The sequence below is a fragment of the Lissotriton helveticus genome, chromosome 10 (genome assembly GCF_964261635.1).
Source record: "Lissotriton helveticus chromosome 10, aLisHel1.1, whole genome shotgun sequence".
Taxonomy (NCBI): domain Eukaryota; kingdom Metazoa; phylum Chordata; class Amphibia; order Caudata; family Salamandridae; genus Lissotriton; species Lissotriton helveticus.
The window spans coordinates 251821197-251839771 of NC_136071.1; the positions used below are offsets into that span (position 1 = coordinate 251821197).

The following is an 18575-nucleotide window of genomic DNA, read 5'->3' on the forward strand; positions in this document are numbered from 1 at the left end:
ATTGGCTCCTATCCTTTTCTAATTTTTTATTTTTTTAATGGTCTAGTAGATTACCTTGTTGAGCGTCCAGCAGATGTCCCCACTATAGCACACCCCAAGATCCCTACATTTGCAGGCGACACTATTCTAATCTCGAAACTCTGAGTGGTCTGCTAAAACTTCTTAAATACACTTGGTGTCTTTTTTCAGGACAGTGGCCTAGAGATCAACGTAAGCAAAACAAAATTATTTTTATTTAAAAATGTACTTACGTTTTAATGTACAACTTTGTCCTCATTTGCCATGCTTGCTTCCAGCTGAAACCTCCGAATTTCCCCTCTGTCTCTGTAGTCTGCCTTTAGAAAAAACCTCTGCGGAAACAGCATTATGGAAAAAGGGGGCTTGACTACCAATGGCATGTCCTCAAATGACTGTAAATCATAAGACCCAATCGAAAATGATCCAATCCCTTCCTAATTGAGCTAAAAAATTATCCTCCATTTCCTTTTCACCCAAGTAGTCAAGGGGAGCCATACCTTAGCCACTTTTATTTTTAAGAGGTACGAATCAAATCCATCTTACGAACATATAATACTGAGCCAAGCCACTTTGCCCTGGAAGGGGACAGCGACTGAATCCAATAGTTACAATCTGTCTTCCTCCCAGCAAAATTAAATTTAACACCAATTTGTTGCCATAACCTAAAGGGTCTCCTACTTCTGGTGACATCCCAAAAATAATTAATTAAGGGCGTGCCTGGATTTGAGTATGTAAGAGGTTGTTCAGAAACTTACGTTATGTTATGTTATTATGGATTTCTTAAGCGCACTGTCACCGGAGGTTTCCTGGCGCTGATTGGATTGGAAAAGAAGGGAAGAAGGAGGGGAGCGGAGATTTTAATGAGGGAAGAGTATTGTTTTTAAGGATTTCCTGAAAGAAAGGAGGGAACAAGATGACTTGAGTGCAAGAGGGAGGGAGTTCCACAGCTTAGGGGCTAAGCAGGAAAAGCTGCGGCCACCAGATCTTGCAAGTTTAAAACGGGGAACAACAAGAAGCGAGAGATGGGCAGACCTCAGGGTGCGGGGAGGGCAATAGGGAGTGATAAGAGATTTAAGGAAAGCAGGGGCAGGGCCAGTGAGAGCTTTAAAGATCAGACAGTGGACCTTGAACGTAATTCTTTCGTTCACTGGTAACCAATGAAGATGGCGTAATAAAGGTTGGGCCGACTGCCATTTGGGGATTTTGAAGACCAACCGGGCGGCCTGGTTTTGGACGATCTGCAACCTCGATAGCAAAGATTGAGGGAGACCGTGGTAGATTGAGTTCGAAAAGTTCAGCCGGGACCTCACCAGGGCTATTAGGACTTGCAGCAAGGCTTCAGGTGAAAGGAGGTGAGCGACTTTCCGGATCCTGTAAAGTTGAAACATACAGGAAGATGTTACTGCGCTCACCTGTGCCTTGAGGGTGAGTCCAGAGTCGATCAGAATTCCGAGACTCTTAACACATCCAGCAGGAGAAGGTGGTGTTCCAAGCTCAATCGGCCAGTACTGAGGGCCCCAAAACTGTGCACTTCTCCCCGGGAGGAGGAGCTCAGTCTTGCCTGGATTGAGCTTGAGCTGATTTTGGTTCATCCAAAGCTGGATGTGTGTCATGGCAGTCTGAAAATTGGTGACAGCGTCAGGGGAAGTGAGGGGAAAAATAAGTTGTAAATCATCCGCGTAGTTAAACACGGTGATATCCCATTTACCCAGGGAGTGAAGGAGGGGTTGAAGGTACAAATTAAAAAGGAGGGGAGACAAGGATGATCCTTGAGGGACTCCGCAGGACGAGGGGACACTAGAGGCACAGAAGGGACCCATGCTTACTGCCTGGGACCTCTCCTCGAGGAAGGATTTGATCCAAGACAGAGCCGCCCCACAGATTCCGGCGGATTCGACACGGTGGATTAAGATGTTATGGTCCACCGTGTCGAAAGCCGCCGATAGATCGAGTAAGACCAGAGCCTGGGGATGTCCTTTGTCCTCGCTGCGCCTGAGATTATCCAGCACAGCGAGGATCACGGCCTCGGTGGAGTGGGCTGGTCTGAACCCGGCCTGGTTGGGTGCAAGGTAGTTGGATTCCTCGATGAAGTGTGAGAGGCAGGTCGTGACATGAGCCTCAAGGATTTTGGAAAAGAAAGGTAGGAGGGAGATGGGGCGATAATTGGCCAGGACTGCTGAATCGGCGCCAGGCTTTTTTAAGAGGGGCACCAATGTAGCCTCTTTAAATGAGCTGGGGACTGAGCCTGAGATGACAGAAGAGTTGAGCAGGGGAAGGATACAGTGTGGGAGGGCATGACAGATGTCGCGGAGCACGAAAGGGGGACAGCAGTCCTTGGGAGATCCAGATTTCACGCGGGTGGACAGTCTAGTGAGTGATTCCGGGTCGAGCGCAGGAAACTGAGAGAAGGTAGATGTATTAACAGGGAGAGGAACTGATGTGGCGGGCGGAAGTGAGTGGGGAATGGAATTCTTGATGGCAATGATTTTATCAGTAAAGAAGGAGTTTAAGGCAGTGCAAGATTATTAAAGCATTCTTTAATAAGTCCTGAATATTGGGGCGGAGTACGAACATATGGACATCATCAGCGTTCTTTATGCCACATTTCTTGCAATATGCCTCTTCAGAACCCTTCCGTTTTACTAGCCAGTAAGCTCAGTGTAAGGAAAAAAGTTGGTTCCTCTTGAAATATGCCGGTTTAACTTCCCTATAATTTAACCGGAAAGATACTTGCCATAATTGATCGAGCCTTCTATTTGGCATTATTTCTCCCCACAAAGAGATTTGTGCACTCTGCCATTCCTCTAAGATATCCATAACTAACCCATACCAGGTTACCACCATCTTCTGTTGTGGGCTGTTGATCAAGTGCCCCTCCAAATTATTGGTGCCAGCTTTATCTCCTTCCATGGCTCAGCACCAACTTTGTAGTTAGATAAATTTAAACTTTGACACCGTCTTTTTGGTTACATGTTGAAACTGCTCCCATGAATAGAGCTTCCCCTCTTGAAGGATCTGGCCCATTCAATAATGCATGCTTTTTTAAAAAAGTTTCTTTTTATTGATTTTCTAACAACTTATACAGGTAGGTCATCGCACATTCAGTAAGTCAGTGCAGTTACATCAGTGATCCGAATACAGTAATCGGTGACGTCAGACGAAGCGACCCTGGACATTCAATACTACAGGATTGGTCTCATCAAGCAGGGTATAACACATACAGGGGTATTTTGTCTCAAGCATGGAAAAAAGAAACATAAAAAAATATACAGGGATTATCTCTACTCTAATCACGTATAACCTCACAACAATATCTTTGTTAGCACGGAGGCACATCTCGTTTCCATTCAGTTGTGACCTGTCCACGCCAATGGATCACAGCCATTACTTTGTTAATACAGTAAATTAGCACAACTTTCCCAGCAATGAGTCCCTCCAGATGTACAATGTGGCTATATAGTACATTATAGAATGCAAGAGAAAAAATACAACAAAACACATGGTATTCCGTTACTAGTTATTCCTGAGGGTATGCCAATAAATAACACGATAGCGGTGCCCAAATATCTCTGGGCCTGGAGGTCACAGGCAGCAACTCTGCGTATATCGCCAGTTGTTCCTGACAGTGTATGAGATCAGTAATCCCATCTTAAAATTTGGGTACCCCAGCGACACGCCACTCGTCTCTTGGCCATCAACAATGCTAAGGCCACAAATTTACGGTGCACTGCTTGCATCGCTTTAACGTATCCCATTAGGGCCATCATCGGTGTGGGTTTGATCTTTGTATTTATCATCAAAGATAAGGCTTCAAACACTAGCATCCAGTACGCATTCACCTCCGGGCACTCCCATGCAAGATGTAAAAAGTCAGCCCCAGGGGCTCGACATCTGTCGCATCTGTCATTCTCCCTCAGTTTCAGTTTGTATCTATGCATTCGGACTGGAGTATAATACAGCCTATGGAGAAATTTATAATGGATCACACGTAATAGACTACTGGCTGACACCTGCTCAGTTTGCGAGGAGCAGTATTCCCATAGGTCATCCGTCATCACTGCACCTAGTTCTACATCCCAGCGCATTCTCGCCAATGCAGACGGCTCCGCCCTCCGTGTGTGTGTTCTGTATGATATATTATGGAGACTAACCGTTTGGCTGGGGCCCCCTGGAGAATCCGCTGCAACGGCGCAAGGACCGGGGGTTCCGCCGGGAAATCTGGGGTAACAGAGCGAATACCCTGTCTAAGACGTATATACAAAAATGTGTCAAGTGGCGTCTGCTGCAACCTCTGAAAGATGTGCTCAATCGTCCTAAAAGTTCCTTCATGAAACATGTCACCCCATGTTGCAATGTGTGTGTGCTTCTTAAACTTATGAAAAATCTCTTCTTGAAGAGGCATAGTAGGATGGTACACAAGTGGCAGTAGTGGGGAGTAAAGCATGGGGACATCCAACAATTTACCTAGAGTGGCCAATGCTGAGGCCGTGCAAGTAACAGTGGTTGGTGCCTTGCCTCTAACAGGGAGTGGAATATTCAGCGCACCATCGATGGGAACCGGAAGTGCGAGCCAATGCTCTGCTGCAACTTGAGGCATATAACGCGGTTGGTGTATCCAGAAATACGCATACGCGCCTGTGCACTAACATAATACAATTCAAAGTTGGGTACCCCAAACCCTCCCTGCGAGTAGGGCCTAATGAGAACGTTCCATTGCAACCGTGGTTGCTTGCCTCCCCCATATCAATTGCGTCATTTCCTACTTAAGCGTCTTAAAAAAATAAATCCCCGGGTGGAACGGTATGTTCATAAACAAGTACAGCAACTGGGGGAGTACCACCATTTTAATTAGCGACATCCGCCCTGCCATAGAGAGCGGAAGTGTGATCCAGCGAGACACATTGTCCGTTATGCGAGTCATGGTTGTGCCGTATTTAAGGCGCATCAGTTTGTCTCGGTCTCTCGTTATGCGGATGCCCAGGTATCTCAAGTCCTCTTCACACTATTCCAGCGGGTAATCCAGTGGGAAACGAGTAGTTGCAGCTGTGAGAGGGAAAATACAAGACTTGCCCCTATTTATCTGAACCCCAGAAAGTTTCCCGAATACTATAAATTCTCTGAGAATAGGGTTCAAGTTGTGTTGTGGGTCCCAGATATATAACGTGATATTGTCCACATAGAGAGAGATCAAAATCTGCCTCATATTACATCTAAGTGCCTTATCTCAGTGATGTTGTCTCAGCTTAGCCGCCAGCGGCTCAACAGCTATCGCGAAAATTAAGGGTGACAATGGGCAACCTTGTCTGGTACTTCTTGAGATCGGAAACGCCTGAGAAATGTTACCGTTAATAAGCACCTTCGCGACTGGTAAACAGTACAATAGCTGTATCCAAGAAAGGAAAAGGGGTGGGAACCCCATACGCGACATCACTCCAAATATATAATCCCACTCTATCGAGTCGAAAGCCTTTGTGGCATCTAAAAAAAACAGCCGCCAAAGGCAGTTCCGATGAGACGTTATTGCGGATTGTGAAAATTGTTCTTAAATTATGAGACGTCGCCCTTCCGGGACCAAAACCTGACTGATCGGGCAATATCAAGTTTTCCATGAGCAGGCTGAGTCGTGTGGCGACAAGCTTGGCCAATATGTTAACGTCACAGTTAAGGAGAGACAGAGGCCTGTAGGAGTCACACTGCTGAGGTGGTTTCCCTGGCTTTAAAAGTGAGGTGATGAGAGCTTTTCTCATGGAGGGAGGAAGATGTCCCGTGTCTAATGCATCCTCCTAGACCTCACATAGTATAGGGGCCATTAAATCTATATGTTTTATAGATGTCGATGGGAATGCCATCTGTCCCCGTGGCCTTCCCAGATTGCATATGCATAATTGCCTCCCTCACCTCATCGAGTTCGAACGGGGCACACAGAAATTCCCGCTGCACATCGCTCAACCATCCCAGCGTCACTTCACCCAGATATTGATCGAAGTCTAGTGCGTCCGCTCATTGCGAAGTGTTTAATTTAGCATAGTGTGCTGTAAAGGCATTAAGAATATTTACAGCGTCTCTGTACACCACCCCATCCAGGCCTTCTAGTTCCAGTACATAGTTGGAGCATCTTGGTCTTCTAAAGGTCTCGGCCAGCACCCTACCCGGCCTCTCCCCCCTCACCATAGCGACGAGCCTCCCAGTATTTTCCCCTAAAGCGTTTCTCTCTGCACGCCGCATCCATATATTCCCTTAGTTTCTCCCTGAACGTCGCCCTTGTGGCCCCATCTGCTTGACAGGACAATGTAATCTCCAGTGTTTTGAGTTCTGTCTCTAATCTATGTAACATATGTACAATGTCCTTAAGTAGCCCTGCCCCCTTCGCTATGTAATATCCCCTTAATGTCACCTTAAATGCCTCCCAAATGGTTTCTACTTTGTCAACTGTGTCCTTATTGCACACAAAGAAATCCTGTACTTCCTCTCGAAGTTCCTCCTGAAATACAGAGTCCAACAAAGCGGTGGCCTGCAACCTCCATCTGCCACGCGGCGGTCCGTGGACAGAGTAAGTTTAACAGGTGCGTGATCTGAATACGTGTTGGCCAAATGTTTCACCCGCAAGACGGCCGGCCAAAGCCCCGCAGAGAGGAACAGATAGTCCAGACGCACCCAATATGCTGCATGTGCCGTGAAGTGGGTACCCTCCCTACCATTGGGATGTGCATGTCTCCATGCGTCGGTCAAACGGTATTTAGTATTACCCGTGCCTTGGTGTAGTGATGAGGGGCAGGGTGCGATCTATCAACCACTGGGTTGCAGGCTATATTAAAGTCACCACCTCATATGATGTTGTTGGACCCTATATCAAAGATTTTTGCCCACAATGTAGTATAAAACTGCGGATCGTCTACATTCGGTCCATAGCAACAGGCTAAGGTGACTGAGTCGGACCCCAATCTGCCCCATGCTAGACAATACCGTCCTTGAGAATCACAGGCGGTTCCAGCCAACATGAACGGTGTGCGCTTTTTAATAAATATTGCTGTGCCCCTCGCATAGGAGGGGTAGGAAGAAAAAATTCTGTGTTATGCCCATTTACTGGCAAAGGTATTGCTTCGTTGTGGATTAAAATGTGTCTCCTGCACCATAGCTATATGTATCTGATGTCTATCTAGATAGGCCAGTATGTTTCTTTTCTTACGCGGATCTCCCAGCCCTAGTATGTTCCATGTAACTATATTTAATAGGTCAGTGGTGGCCTGCACAATAGATCTGTGAAATTACAACACATATGACGCCCTGCCCAGATGTGTGGGCCAGTGAAATAGCATCCACAATGTCCAGTTTCCAACCTCACTCCGCCCGACCTCTAAGCAAATCACAAAATATCTAAACAAAGTGGTAATTAAAAAAAGCATGTAAACTGACGACCATGTGCGATCCCCAACTCACCCCCCCAGCACCACCCCCACCCACTGAAGCAGCCCCAACTTGCCAGAATAGATTTCCTGCCCCCCCCTCCCCTGCAAGAAAAACAACAAAAAGAGAACCGTTAACCATGTTCTTAAGTAACCCACAATTAGTAATAGTGGGGGAACACCCTATGGGGGTCGTCGTCTAGGTGGCGACACAGTTACCTCTTACCTCCCGAGTCCAATTGGGTCTCATCACGGGGCTCTAGAGGGTCGAGGGTGCGTGGTTAACAAAGAGAACACACACACATTTAACAGCTGGGCGTAATATGCAGATAGTGAAGAAAAAAAAACATGGTTGCCCCGCGCTTATTACATCTTATCATCAAATCCAAGTTGTAGTCGTCCAATGATAGATCTGTCACTGTGAATCATCCTCTGCTCCTTCTGAGGAGGAGCGTTGCGATGCTGCCTGGCTCCCGCCAACGTGTTGCGTTCGCTTGACATGCTTAAGGAACTCCTCCACCTGCTGTGGTTTGGTAAAGAAGAGTTGCTTCCCCTGGTGGGTGACCCTGAGGCGCGCTGGGTACAGCAAAGCATAGTCAATCTGGGCCGCTCTCAGCTTAGTCTTGACCTCCATGTACTTTCTCCATTCCTCTTAGACTATAGGAGTGAAATCTGGATATATGGAGAACTTATTCCCCTCGTACGCGAGTTGCTGCTTGCTCTGCGCCACTCGTAACACCACATCGCGATCCCTGTAATTTAAGAGCCGTGCTATTATTGCCTGTCGCGCGGTACCTGGGGGGGGGTCTCCGTCCCAGGGAGCGATGAGCTCTTTCCACAATAAAGTGCTTGGACTGTGAGTCTTCTCCAATAGTGGATAACAGCAGGTGTTCAACATACTCCTCCATTCTGCCTGTATTTGTTGATTCTGGAATGCCAATTATGCGTATATTATTGCGTCTACTGCGCGCTTCCAAGTCCTCATTCTTGGCCGCAACAAGTTTGAGGAGTCTGTCCAAATTCGCAAGTTGCGCTGTGGCTCTGTTCGTCGTGTCCTCCGTATCTGATATGCCTCTCTCAGCCTCCTTCAGGCGGTCATCATGGCACTCCAATTTGTGCGCTATGGCGTCCATGCGCGATGACATCTTGTCGACCTTGTCCACAATGGTGGCAAATCCTTGGCGCACTTCTTGTAGGATACTCTGCACCTCAGTTGACTGCTCCGTCCCGCCTTGTCGCGCTGCATCTCCTCTGTCTTCATCATGGTCCCCCTGAGGTCTGCGTGCACCTCGCCTTGCAGCCTCGAAATTCAGTTTGGGTGTCTAGTATCTGGCTTGCCCATGATGAACGGTGCCTCCCTAAAGCACTGCAGGCACCGCGCAAATGGTCGAGCACTTGATGGAGTCTCACTTGCACTCCCAGTCAATATCTACACAGGATAATTAGACAGTTCAGAGTGGAGCATCCAGGCAAGCCAGTGAAAAGTAGCAACCGCACCCCACAGCCGATTAGGGATCACGCTGGCATGACAGTGTCTCCTGGCTCCGCATCAGACATACAGTCACCAGAGGGTCAGCAATGCGTGGCACCACATTGTAAAGGTAATGCACCTTCCTATGACAGAGCGCTTCCACGAAGGAGGGGGGGGGGGGCAATGATCACTTACTCCGCAGGTAGTCGTCCTTCTCGTGAGTCGCTGTGGATTGTGTATGTCCCAGGCGTCGCCCCACAGCCACTTAACCGGTCAACAATGCCACCATTCCACAGTATCAAGCGGTCTTTCGCATGCCTCCGGCGCCGCCCAATGCACTATATATCCCCAGGCAGCAGTCCCCTCTACAGGGGCAAATCTGGATGTCATGTGTGTGCCCCAGCTCCCCCGGGCACTATTTGGCCATCAAGTCCCAGTGTACACAGCTCTCTGTTATGGGAGCGCCCCCCTGCCAGCACCGCCGTCGCTACCTGCCACCTCGCCAGAAAGTTTGCTTCGTCTTCCGGGGGCGTCTGCAGTACGGCGCTTCATCTCCGTGCAGCAAGGGAGGCAGGGGGGGGAGAGTCCCCCTAGCAGTCCGCTAATTATCGCAGCTCAAGTGGGGGTCGCTGTGTACAGTGATTGCTGCAGGGGTGCTCCGCCTTGGAGGGCCGCCACTGAGCCAGCACGGCAAACTCCCAGCACACAACCTTTCTCAGGTGCCCAGAACTCGTAAATATCGCTGCGGCGGTATTAATGGCGTGCAGGCTACAGGCGGTCCAGAGTCCAAGCCCGCTCTCACCGTAGCGCTGCACGCTGCCGAGCCGCCAACCGGATCGTCTTCTCTGCGGCCTTTAATGCAGTTGGGTCCTGAGGCCCAGCCTCCTCGTGGTCAGCAGCGGTCTTGCGTAGCTGCCGGTGCCGCCGCCTCACTTCCCGGCAGCTCCATGCCTCCTCCCGCTCATTTTTTATCAAGGCGCGGTGAGAGCGGTTTAGCTCTGTTGCATCCGAGCCCCACACCGGAGCAGCCTCAGGTCACCAGCTTCAACGGGGCAGCAAAAAATTGCCACAGCACAATGTGATAGAAGGATAAATGCCGGATAGATGAACCAGGCTGCAGGAGCCTCACGTAAGTGCGGCCATGCTGCTCATGCGTCACCTAGCGCCCCCAATAATGCATGCATCCTTTAAATTCACAGCCAGCCTGTCTTCCAAACATTCTGGCCAGTCCGGGGAATCCCATATTGAAGCATGCCTACTATAGTATGACAGGTTTGTTACTCTCCGAATCTGGGCCCACTAGCGGCTCGCCTGCAACACCTTGGCCTTAGTTATTTGAAGTACCTTTGGTCCTCTAATTTATACGTAAACTTGGACCCACCACCTTCACTTCATTAACAAGGCCTCTCATAGCTGGCCACTCCCTGACTGACCCATCTCAGACAATAGAAACATAGCCCATATAAATGGGTCTATTCTACCATTACTTTTTTGCAGCCATGTGCTCGTAAAATGGAGGGTTATCATATTGAAAAACAATGTAATTTTCGGAAGTATTGGCATTTTTATTAAATTAGTCCTCCCAAGTATTGTTAATGGAAGATGTGACTAAGTAATCCCCATTGTTTTGTGGCAGTTTAGCTCTACCAGTTTTCGTAAGGAGCAACATACCGTTATGCCCAGATTTTTTAGTTTCTTCTTTATCAACCTGTGGCTCTTATCTATATTCCACACCTTAACCTCTGACTTGGAAGAGTTGACCTTATACCCAGCCACCTTCCCAAAGTTCATCAGGTGGTCTATGCTTTCCAAAGTATGAGCTAATACTTGTGTATATGCCATTACATCATCTACATATAGGGATACTTTCTTCTATTATATACCACACGCAAAGGGTTTAATCCCCTGTACCAGCCTGATCTTTTCTTCAAAGGGCTCAATATATAAATTAAAAAGCAAGGGGGATTAGCCCTGTTGTGTTTCTCTTGTTATCGTAAAGCTCGATGTAAGGGTGCCATTCAGTAAATTCTTTGCCAAAGGTGCCCTATTTGGCCCTACAGAACTTATTACCTATATTATAATAGACCAGAAAGGTGTACAGATACTGCCAATTCACCCTATCCAATGCCCTGGTGGCATCAAGCATAATAATCACCAGTGGTACTTTCTTTCCAGTAGCTAGATCGATAGCCCCTATTAACTTGTGGCTTAGGTGATGCATAAATCTCCCTTTCACAAAAACTTTTTGAGCTCCGTGAACATTACTCAACCTGTTGGCCATGTTACTAGCAAATAGCTTATAGTCACTATTCAGAAGTGAAATTGGTCTGTAAGATTCACAAGACATTGTGTCTTTTCCTGGTTTAAAAATTAAGGTAACTATTGCTTCCTCCCAAGATTTCGGGAGAATAGCTCCTTCTCCCAAACTCTGTAAAGAGTTGGGTCATTACCGAGCATATTAGATCACTCAATATTAAGTTGAGTTCATCAGGAAGCACGTCTGACCCGGCCGCCTTACCTCTCCTACATTTGGTAATCATCAACAGTACCTCGCTCTGGGTTACCTCCTCATTAAGGGCTTAATTTTCTTCCACTGAGAGTTTCTAAACGGTCTGACCTTCCAAACAATCGTTGACTTGATCCTCTGACACGTCCAAATCCTCTGTATACAAAGTTTGAAAAATTCAGCAAAGGCTTGCTCCGCTTCCTGGGCTTCTACTAGTCTATTCCTGGTTCTCCTACATTTTATTTCGCTGATCTTATTTCTTGCCAATTCTGTCTTAGTCTTCCATGCGAGGAGTTTCCCCACATCCTCACTATACTCAGTGTGATAATTTGCTGACTTCCCAGCGTGCCCGGATCCTCTCCTCCAGAGTGGTACTAAGCTCAAGTTTACACTCCTACATTTCTTTCAGCTGCTTCTCATTACAATCTTCACCATCTGCTTGATCCCAGCACTTTTAATTAAAGCATCAATCTCATGCTCCAAGTCTTTGGCCACTTTCCTGTATTGCTTAGTCTTTTGAGCCGAAAGAGTAATCAAAACATCCCAGCACTTTTAATTAAAGCATCAATCTCATGCTCCAAGTCTTTGGCCACTTTCCTGTATTGCTTAGTCTTTTGAGCCGAAAGAGTAATCAAAACACCCCTTATATAAGCTTTGAAAGCTTCCCAAACTATGTGTCTGCTGACTTACTACTACCCTCTAAAAAAAATCAGCTGTCATTGTTCTTCAAATATCTATTATTCCCTAATCGTTTAATAGGTAGTGATCTAATTTCCATCTTCCCGTCTTACTACCAGTGTCTAATTTTAACTCTAAAGCCACTGCCGCATGATCATACAAATGAGGGGCTAAATGTCTAACATATTTGACATCCCCTCTAAGTGACTTATCTAACAGAAAATAGTCAATCATAGAAAGCTGATGGTATTTCTTACTGTGATAAGTGTACCCCTTTTCAACACAGTCTTCTATCTCCAGATGTCACAAAGGCCTAAAATTGTTACATCAGCGATCCAATGTAGGCATACATTTTGGAACAAACGGTTGATCTGGAGATGCTGGTGTTGCAGGGATTCTGCTCATGCACAGAACTGTGCACAGAGACCCAGGACCTCAGTGAATTGTGGTGGACCAAAAAAACTCACCTCAGTACCTAGAAAACCTAACCGACTAGCATCAGTGTCACATTAGCTCCTCGTCCTATAGGCAAGGAACCAATGATTAGACAACCCAGAACATGCGACTTGGGTTATACTCCGGAATGGTGGGAATCAAGAACACTTTTTCGTTTGTTATTCTCATACCAGTCCACAACAGGAGTAAACAAGCATTTACAATGCAACGGTTTCGCCTTTTGAAAAGTTAGAGCTATTGGCATTGTAAATGACAAAATTTTCATTTATGTGTTGGTTTTGAATACAGATAAATAAATGGCATTGTCACTTACATTGGCAATAGCTTAATCTCTCGCAAATGTGAGACCTATGGTACCCTACTGGACGAGCTCAGCAGGCAGCAATTACTTGCAGACGAGTTCTATAACACAACAGCGCTGTAAATGACAAGCGTTATTATCGCGGGCGGTTGTGGTACGCATTTTATCCAGTCAAGAACAGTTTGCTTTTGTATAAATAAAACAAACAAAGCCGTTGTAATTGTGTAGCAGATCTAAGCTACCAGACAGGACGTACTGGGAGAATAAACTTTCAAATAGTTTGAAACTTTAGTATGCCGTTGGCGCAAAGACAGCCAGCCCATCTGCAGATATGTTGTGTCTGTTGCGTTGTGTGCAACTGGAAATGACATGGCATGGATGTAACTTCTGCAGCAAGTATTCAAATCTCAATATATGTATGGATTATTCAGACATACAGAGAGGGGAGGCTTAGACTTACACCGAGTATATATAGCTATATAGGCGCATACACCTATAGATCTGAGTGGTAACCTATGTGCCCCATTAGCTAGTCCAACATCTCATTTATTTCCTGACTCGCGTCTCTCTATGATAATCGAGTCAATTTTACAGGTTCTGGCACGACAAAGACATTAGCGTTAAATACTTTGCAGCTACATTCGCCCCCTTGCCATGCAACCTGCTCGATCGAGATTAAGGAAAGGGAATTTCTAATGTTTTCCCCATGGAGGAAAAAAGCACAGGAGAAGTTTCACGATTTATACTCTGGCAGAGAATTCTTCCACTAGGGAGAAATTCTGCGTGTGCCCGTTGTACCTGTGTTGTCACACCTGGGAATATGAAACCAAGATATATTTTAGAAAATACTCCTTGAATAGCCTAAAAAAAATCGGAAACAGGCTGAAAATATGAGAATCGTTCTCCGTTGGTACATTTCCAGCTTGTTTCCCAAATCAATCAAATGAATAAAATTGAATATCAGAATAATCTATATGGCAAGAAACTGAGCGATGTAATGGAAATAAAAAAAACTGTGGAGCTACTGAGGTCAGCTTTTGCGGGCTCACATCAGATGAAAGAAGCCACATTGAGACATTGAAAAGATGTAATACTGAGAAACTATTATGCCAGGGGATTTTACCACTATTGTCACATACCGGTTGTAGGCCAACTACCTTTTATCCAAGAGACAGAACAGAAAACAATTACGAGCAAAGAGCACAAAGCACACACAAAACACTTTCACGACGCTACAAAATGCAATCTAAATCAATGAAAGGGAAACAAATGGACAAAAAGAACAGACTGCTGCTCCTGGGAAGCAAAATAAAGCCGGTGTTCAAACGTTTCTGTATTTATTTAAAACACAGACCAGATGAAAAAATAACTTGCGGTTCCTACTGACAGCTGAAAATGTTTCCTTCAATCAAACTATATGAATGAGCTTTAAGTACTAAAGGCAAAAATCAGACAAAAGTAAAGCATATGTACAGTCTGATCCTCAGCGCGGAACAATGTTGAAGAATCCTCTATTTCTGGAGTCTGGAGGGAAAATATTTAATTGACATCAATGAGTGATACGGAAGAAGGCCAACGGCCATTGATCATAGCGACTGTTCTTTGAAAGAAGCTAAAAGAAGAATCACACTGTCACCTTGCACTCATATCCTGCATGAAAACACTATGGTGGCAACATCTAAAGCGTGAACTTTCTTAGGTTACTGCTTGAAAGCAATAGCAAACGCGTAACCAATTAAAAAATAAAATAGTGAATCAGGAGAACATCTCCCCAGTCCAGGAAACTAAATCTGCCTGTTAAATTAATGTCAGAAAGACTAAGAATAAGCTTGCATGGTCCCATTTCCGAAAATATACGTGCAGCTTTCTCCAAGGAGGCATTACATGCTGTGTACTCCACAATTATTCTAAAACGGACCTCATCTACTCAAATGATGGCTTAAAATGAAACCCAACAATGCCGTTAGACCACACCAAATAGCAAGCCTGGCAAATGGATATTACAAAAGCCACAGCTCGAATTGACTTTCTTGCTTGCATTGAGCGTACAGCAGAGTTCAGTTGCTGTTAGGTGCATAGGTGTAACATTGATTACATTACGAAAATGTATGAATACATTGTGATTAGAGCCTTATGCGCTCAATGAAAAGAATAGGAAGACATGCACAATGAAAAAGAAAGGTGAAGCTAAATAGAATGGATGAATGGTGGAGGGGTAGAGAATGTCAGAGAGACTGCAACATGGTTAGAACAGATCCTTTACGACAAGAGAAGGTGGTGTCTAATTCAATTACACTGTCAAATAGACTGGCGGGTGAGTGTGGCCGTGTATCTCTGTGTGTGGCTGTCTCTTGGGCGTATCTGTATTTGTGCGGATGCCTCGGGCATATCTGTATGTCTTTTGGGTGGCTATGTGTGTGGATGAGGTGGGTGGGGGCCAGCAGGGCGAGCTACAGTGCAGGGAGGATTTAGATGGAAATGAGGGAAGAGAGACGATCGAAAGAGGACGAGAGAAAGATGTGCCGAAACAGACTTCGAAAGAGGGGAACATGAAGGAGAGAGAGTGATTGGCGGAATGAGAGCCATCGAAAGGGGGGGGGCATGAGGGAAAGAGAGTGGCACAGGACGAGCGAATGGGGAGAGGGGTACTAGAAAGGGTATTAGGGGGACTCAGTCTGAGAGAAGTGAAGGGAGAGCGGAGGGTGAGGGGCAGGAGAGAGCGGGTATCTAGTGACAGCGTTTCTCAAGCTGCTGATCCGGTCGCATAGCTGCCGGTGGTGCAGCGGCACTGGAGCCACTCTGTGCACTAAACGATAATTCATACACTCAATCTTTGCTAAGGGAGATAGTAAACACGGCGAGTTGGAGCAATTTAAAGGCACTGTGCGACGGCGCAAACCTGGCACCATGCAATGTGCTACATTAAGGTTTGGCCAAATGTACATAAGCTTTCAGACGGGGCAATGTCTGAGCAGTCTGTTTGTCCCTTACTGTGGAGAAATATCGAAGCGGACATCCCGGTCCTCCCAGAGCGCATCAAGCACGGACAGCAAAAGTGTTAGAGAGACGTCGTTTGGATCAGCTACATCAGTTTTAAACTACTCGCGCTACAAGTCTCTTTCCTGGCTTGCTTGACAGGAAGAAAGCATCGAGTACTAAATCCCAGGAAAAAGAAACCAGCGGACACGATGAAAACAAGCACCTACGGGCACACGGGGAGGGGGGGCGGGTACGGACAGCGGGAGGGGGGGCGGGAACGGCGCATGGACAGCGGGAGGGGGGGGCGGGAAAGGAACGGACAGCGGGAGGGGGGGGGCGGGAAAGGAACGCACTCACCTGGACTTCTTCAGGCGGCCGTGGTCAGCATTATGACGGACACAAACACCCAAAAAAAAAACCCGAAACTCCGCCCACCGCCGCGATGACGACATCGCAGAGGCGGAGAGGGAAAAAATCGCGGGAACGCCCCCGAATCTGGTCCGGCCTTGACAGATAGATCTCTGTTCCAATGGCTAGCCTCCATTTATGGAGCTAGCCAATGGAACAGAGGGCGGATTCAAGTGTCCCTTACTGAAGACTAGAGATTTCTCCTGGGGGCGGAGCTGAAGCTCCGTGCCCCAGGCGAAACCTAAAAAGAGACACGGCAAAGGTTAAAATATTTATTTTAACGACGTGCTCTAAGATGCTGTATTTTTGCTAACACAAGCAGATATGATTAGAAATAATATGATCAGCATTGTTACAATTCCATAAAACACAAAAGGAGAAATCATATTACAATGATGGTGAAAACAGGTTATATAGCGCCTAGTATATCACCCTCCCTAGCTAGGACCTATGTTTTATAAAATATAGAAGGTCTCAGGCTTGTGTGGGGTACCCCATCCCTCCAAGATCAGCAGGAGTCAATCACATCAAATTCTGCAAAAACTCTGACTCTGGTAACAGAATTCTTCCACATGCCTGAAATCATGCCTACAATGCAATATTAAAGGTGCCAGAATCTCCGTTGGCTGCAGCCGCATGTATGTTATGTCTAAAACGTGAGCCGATCAGCCAGAACAACAGCTACCTTGTTATGATAACCTTGGAGGCTTTGGCATTCACTGTGCATACTAGGGTTGTGATGTAAGTCTAGGGATGCTGAAAACAAGCCATTCTCATGTGAAGTAATTCACTCAATCTAACTTATACCAACAGCTATATGCAGTGTTGTGTGCAAAAAGCAGCAAAAGGTAAAATGACGTTTAAACTTCTAATAAGCCTATGCTAACATAGCAATGTGCGCAAACAAGGCCCAGCCCTCGCTACACTAGAACTATCCAAATGGTAATCCATCACCCCATTAAAATCTCCAGACACAATAATCTGGTACTGTGATTTGACTAACTCTGGACATATGTTTTTTAGGGGCTCTGTATCCTCTATATTAGGGCCATGGCATCCCACCAATGTATAGAGTCTACCACCTACCCTTCTTATCCACTTTCCAACTCAAAATGGAAACATCTGCTTGTTTTTTGGTGAAGATGGTCACCCTTTTTGTATGACAAGTTTGTTCCGTACACACCAGTTGCTAGATCACCTTCTAATTTTTTTAAATGTCTAAGTATTCAGCTTTGTGCAAGTGTGATTATTGAAGCATGATAATTTGGGTCGGGGCATCCCTCAAGTATTGAAGAATGTTGACTCTCCTACTCCTAACTAGCAAACCATTAATATTCCTAGATACAATTTGGATCCCCCTACTCCCATCTTGCCGCCTGTGGTAACTCACTACCTTTGAAGACTGTCAAAGCAAAAGGCCATTTTTCTTTTGCTTTCTCTCTCTATGCTCCCCACCCAGTGCACCCTGAGGTACTGGGTTTTTAAGAACCGGTACAGAACCGGTAACCCAGCGGTGCCAGGGGATCAACACACCAGAGACCTCGGGTTCTCCTGAGTCAGACCCACAGAAACTTCAGAGTCTTCCAGGTGAAGTCAAAGATTCGTTTATTGGCTGCAACCAAGGTGACAGGGTCCTAGAAGTACAATACCAGTATATTCAGGAGACTGCACACTTTCACAAAGTTAGGCTTCTCTTCTTATACACAATATTTACCCTAGAGCGAAACATTCCTTGGGTGCGTGGTATTTCATTTATGGTTACTGATTACAAAAAGAAAGCAGAGTCATGATGACATGTACATATTTCACGTCGTGCTGCCCATAACAAATCATCCGGCAAGGCCCAACATTTCATCAGATATCGCTGGACCCCTAATAATAATGGTCACCTCCCCACCATAAAATAAGTGAGGAAAAGGAGTGGAGAAAGATGTGAGCGAGATATGGCAGGTGTGCGCGCTGAAATGGCTTTATGGCCGGTTGGGCCTAGATACTATCTTGCTCGGCCACTGGGAGGGAACTGACCTAACGAGTTCGGCCTGGGGCAATGGTTCTAACTTGTACTGGGGTCAGGAAGAAGTCGATTAAGGAGTACGTGTCCTTGTGGAATCAAATTCGACTGGATTAAGGCCTATGTAGAGGGCAACATGCAGCTAAGGGTTTAGAAGGTAAATGACGATTTCGAGGTAAAATCGTCACTCGAATATACCGAAAATACATGTACTTGATGTACTCGTCATTATCGGTCTTTTGATACCAAATTCGTCCTATTTCGACGAAGTTTTTATTCTCGAGTCCGGTACTATTACGGATCCATATCTTTTCAGAACCACAGACCCTCCTTTTGCCCTTACA

At 46.1% G+C, this 18575-nt stretch overlaps 1 protein-coding gene across 1 annotated transcript in view; it reads left to right on the forward strand.

Moving 5' to 3' along the window:
• The window catches only part of SMG1 (SMG1 nonsense mediated mRNA decay associated PI3K related kinase), a 1634890-nt gene that overhangs the window by 549840 nt on the left and 1066475 nt on the right, over nt 1-18575 (forward strand). The gene's annotated exons all lie outside the window — the stretch shown is intronic.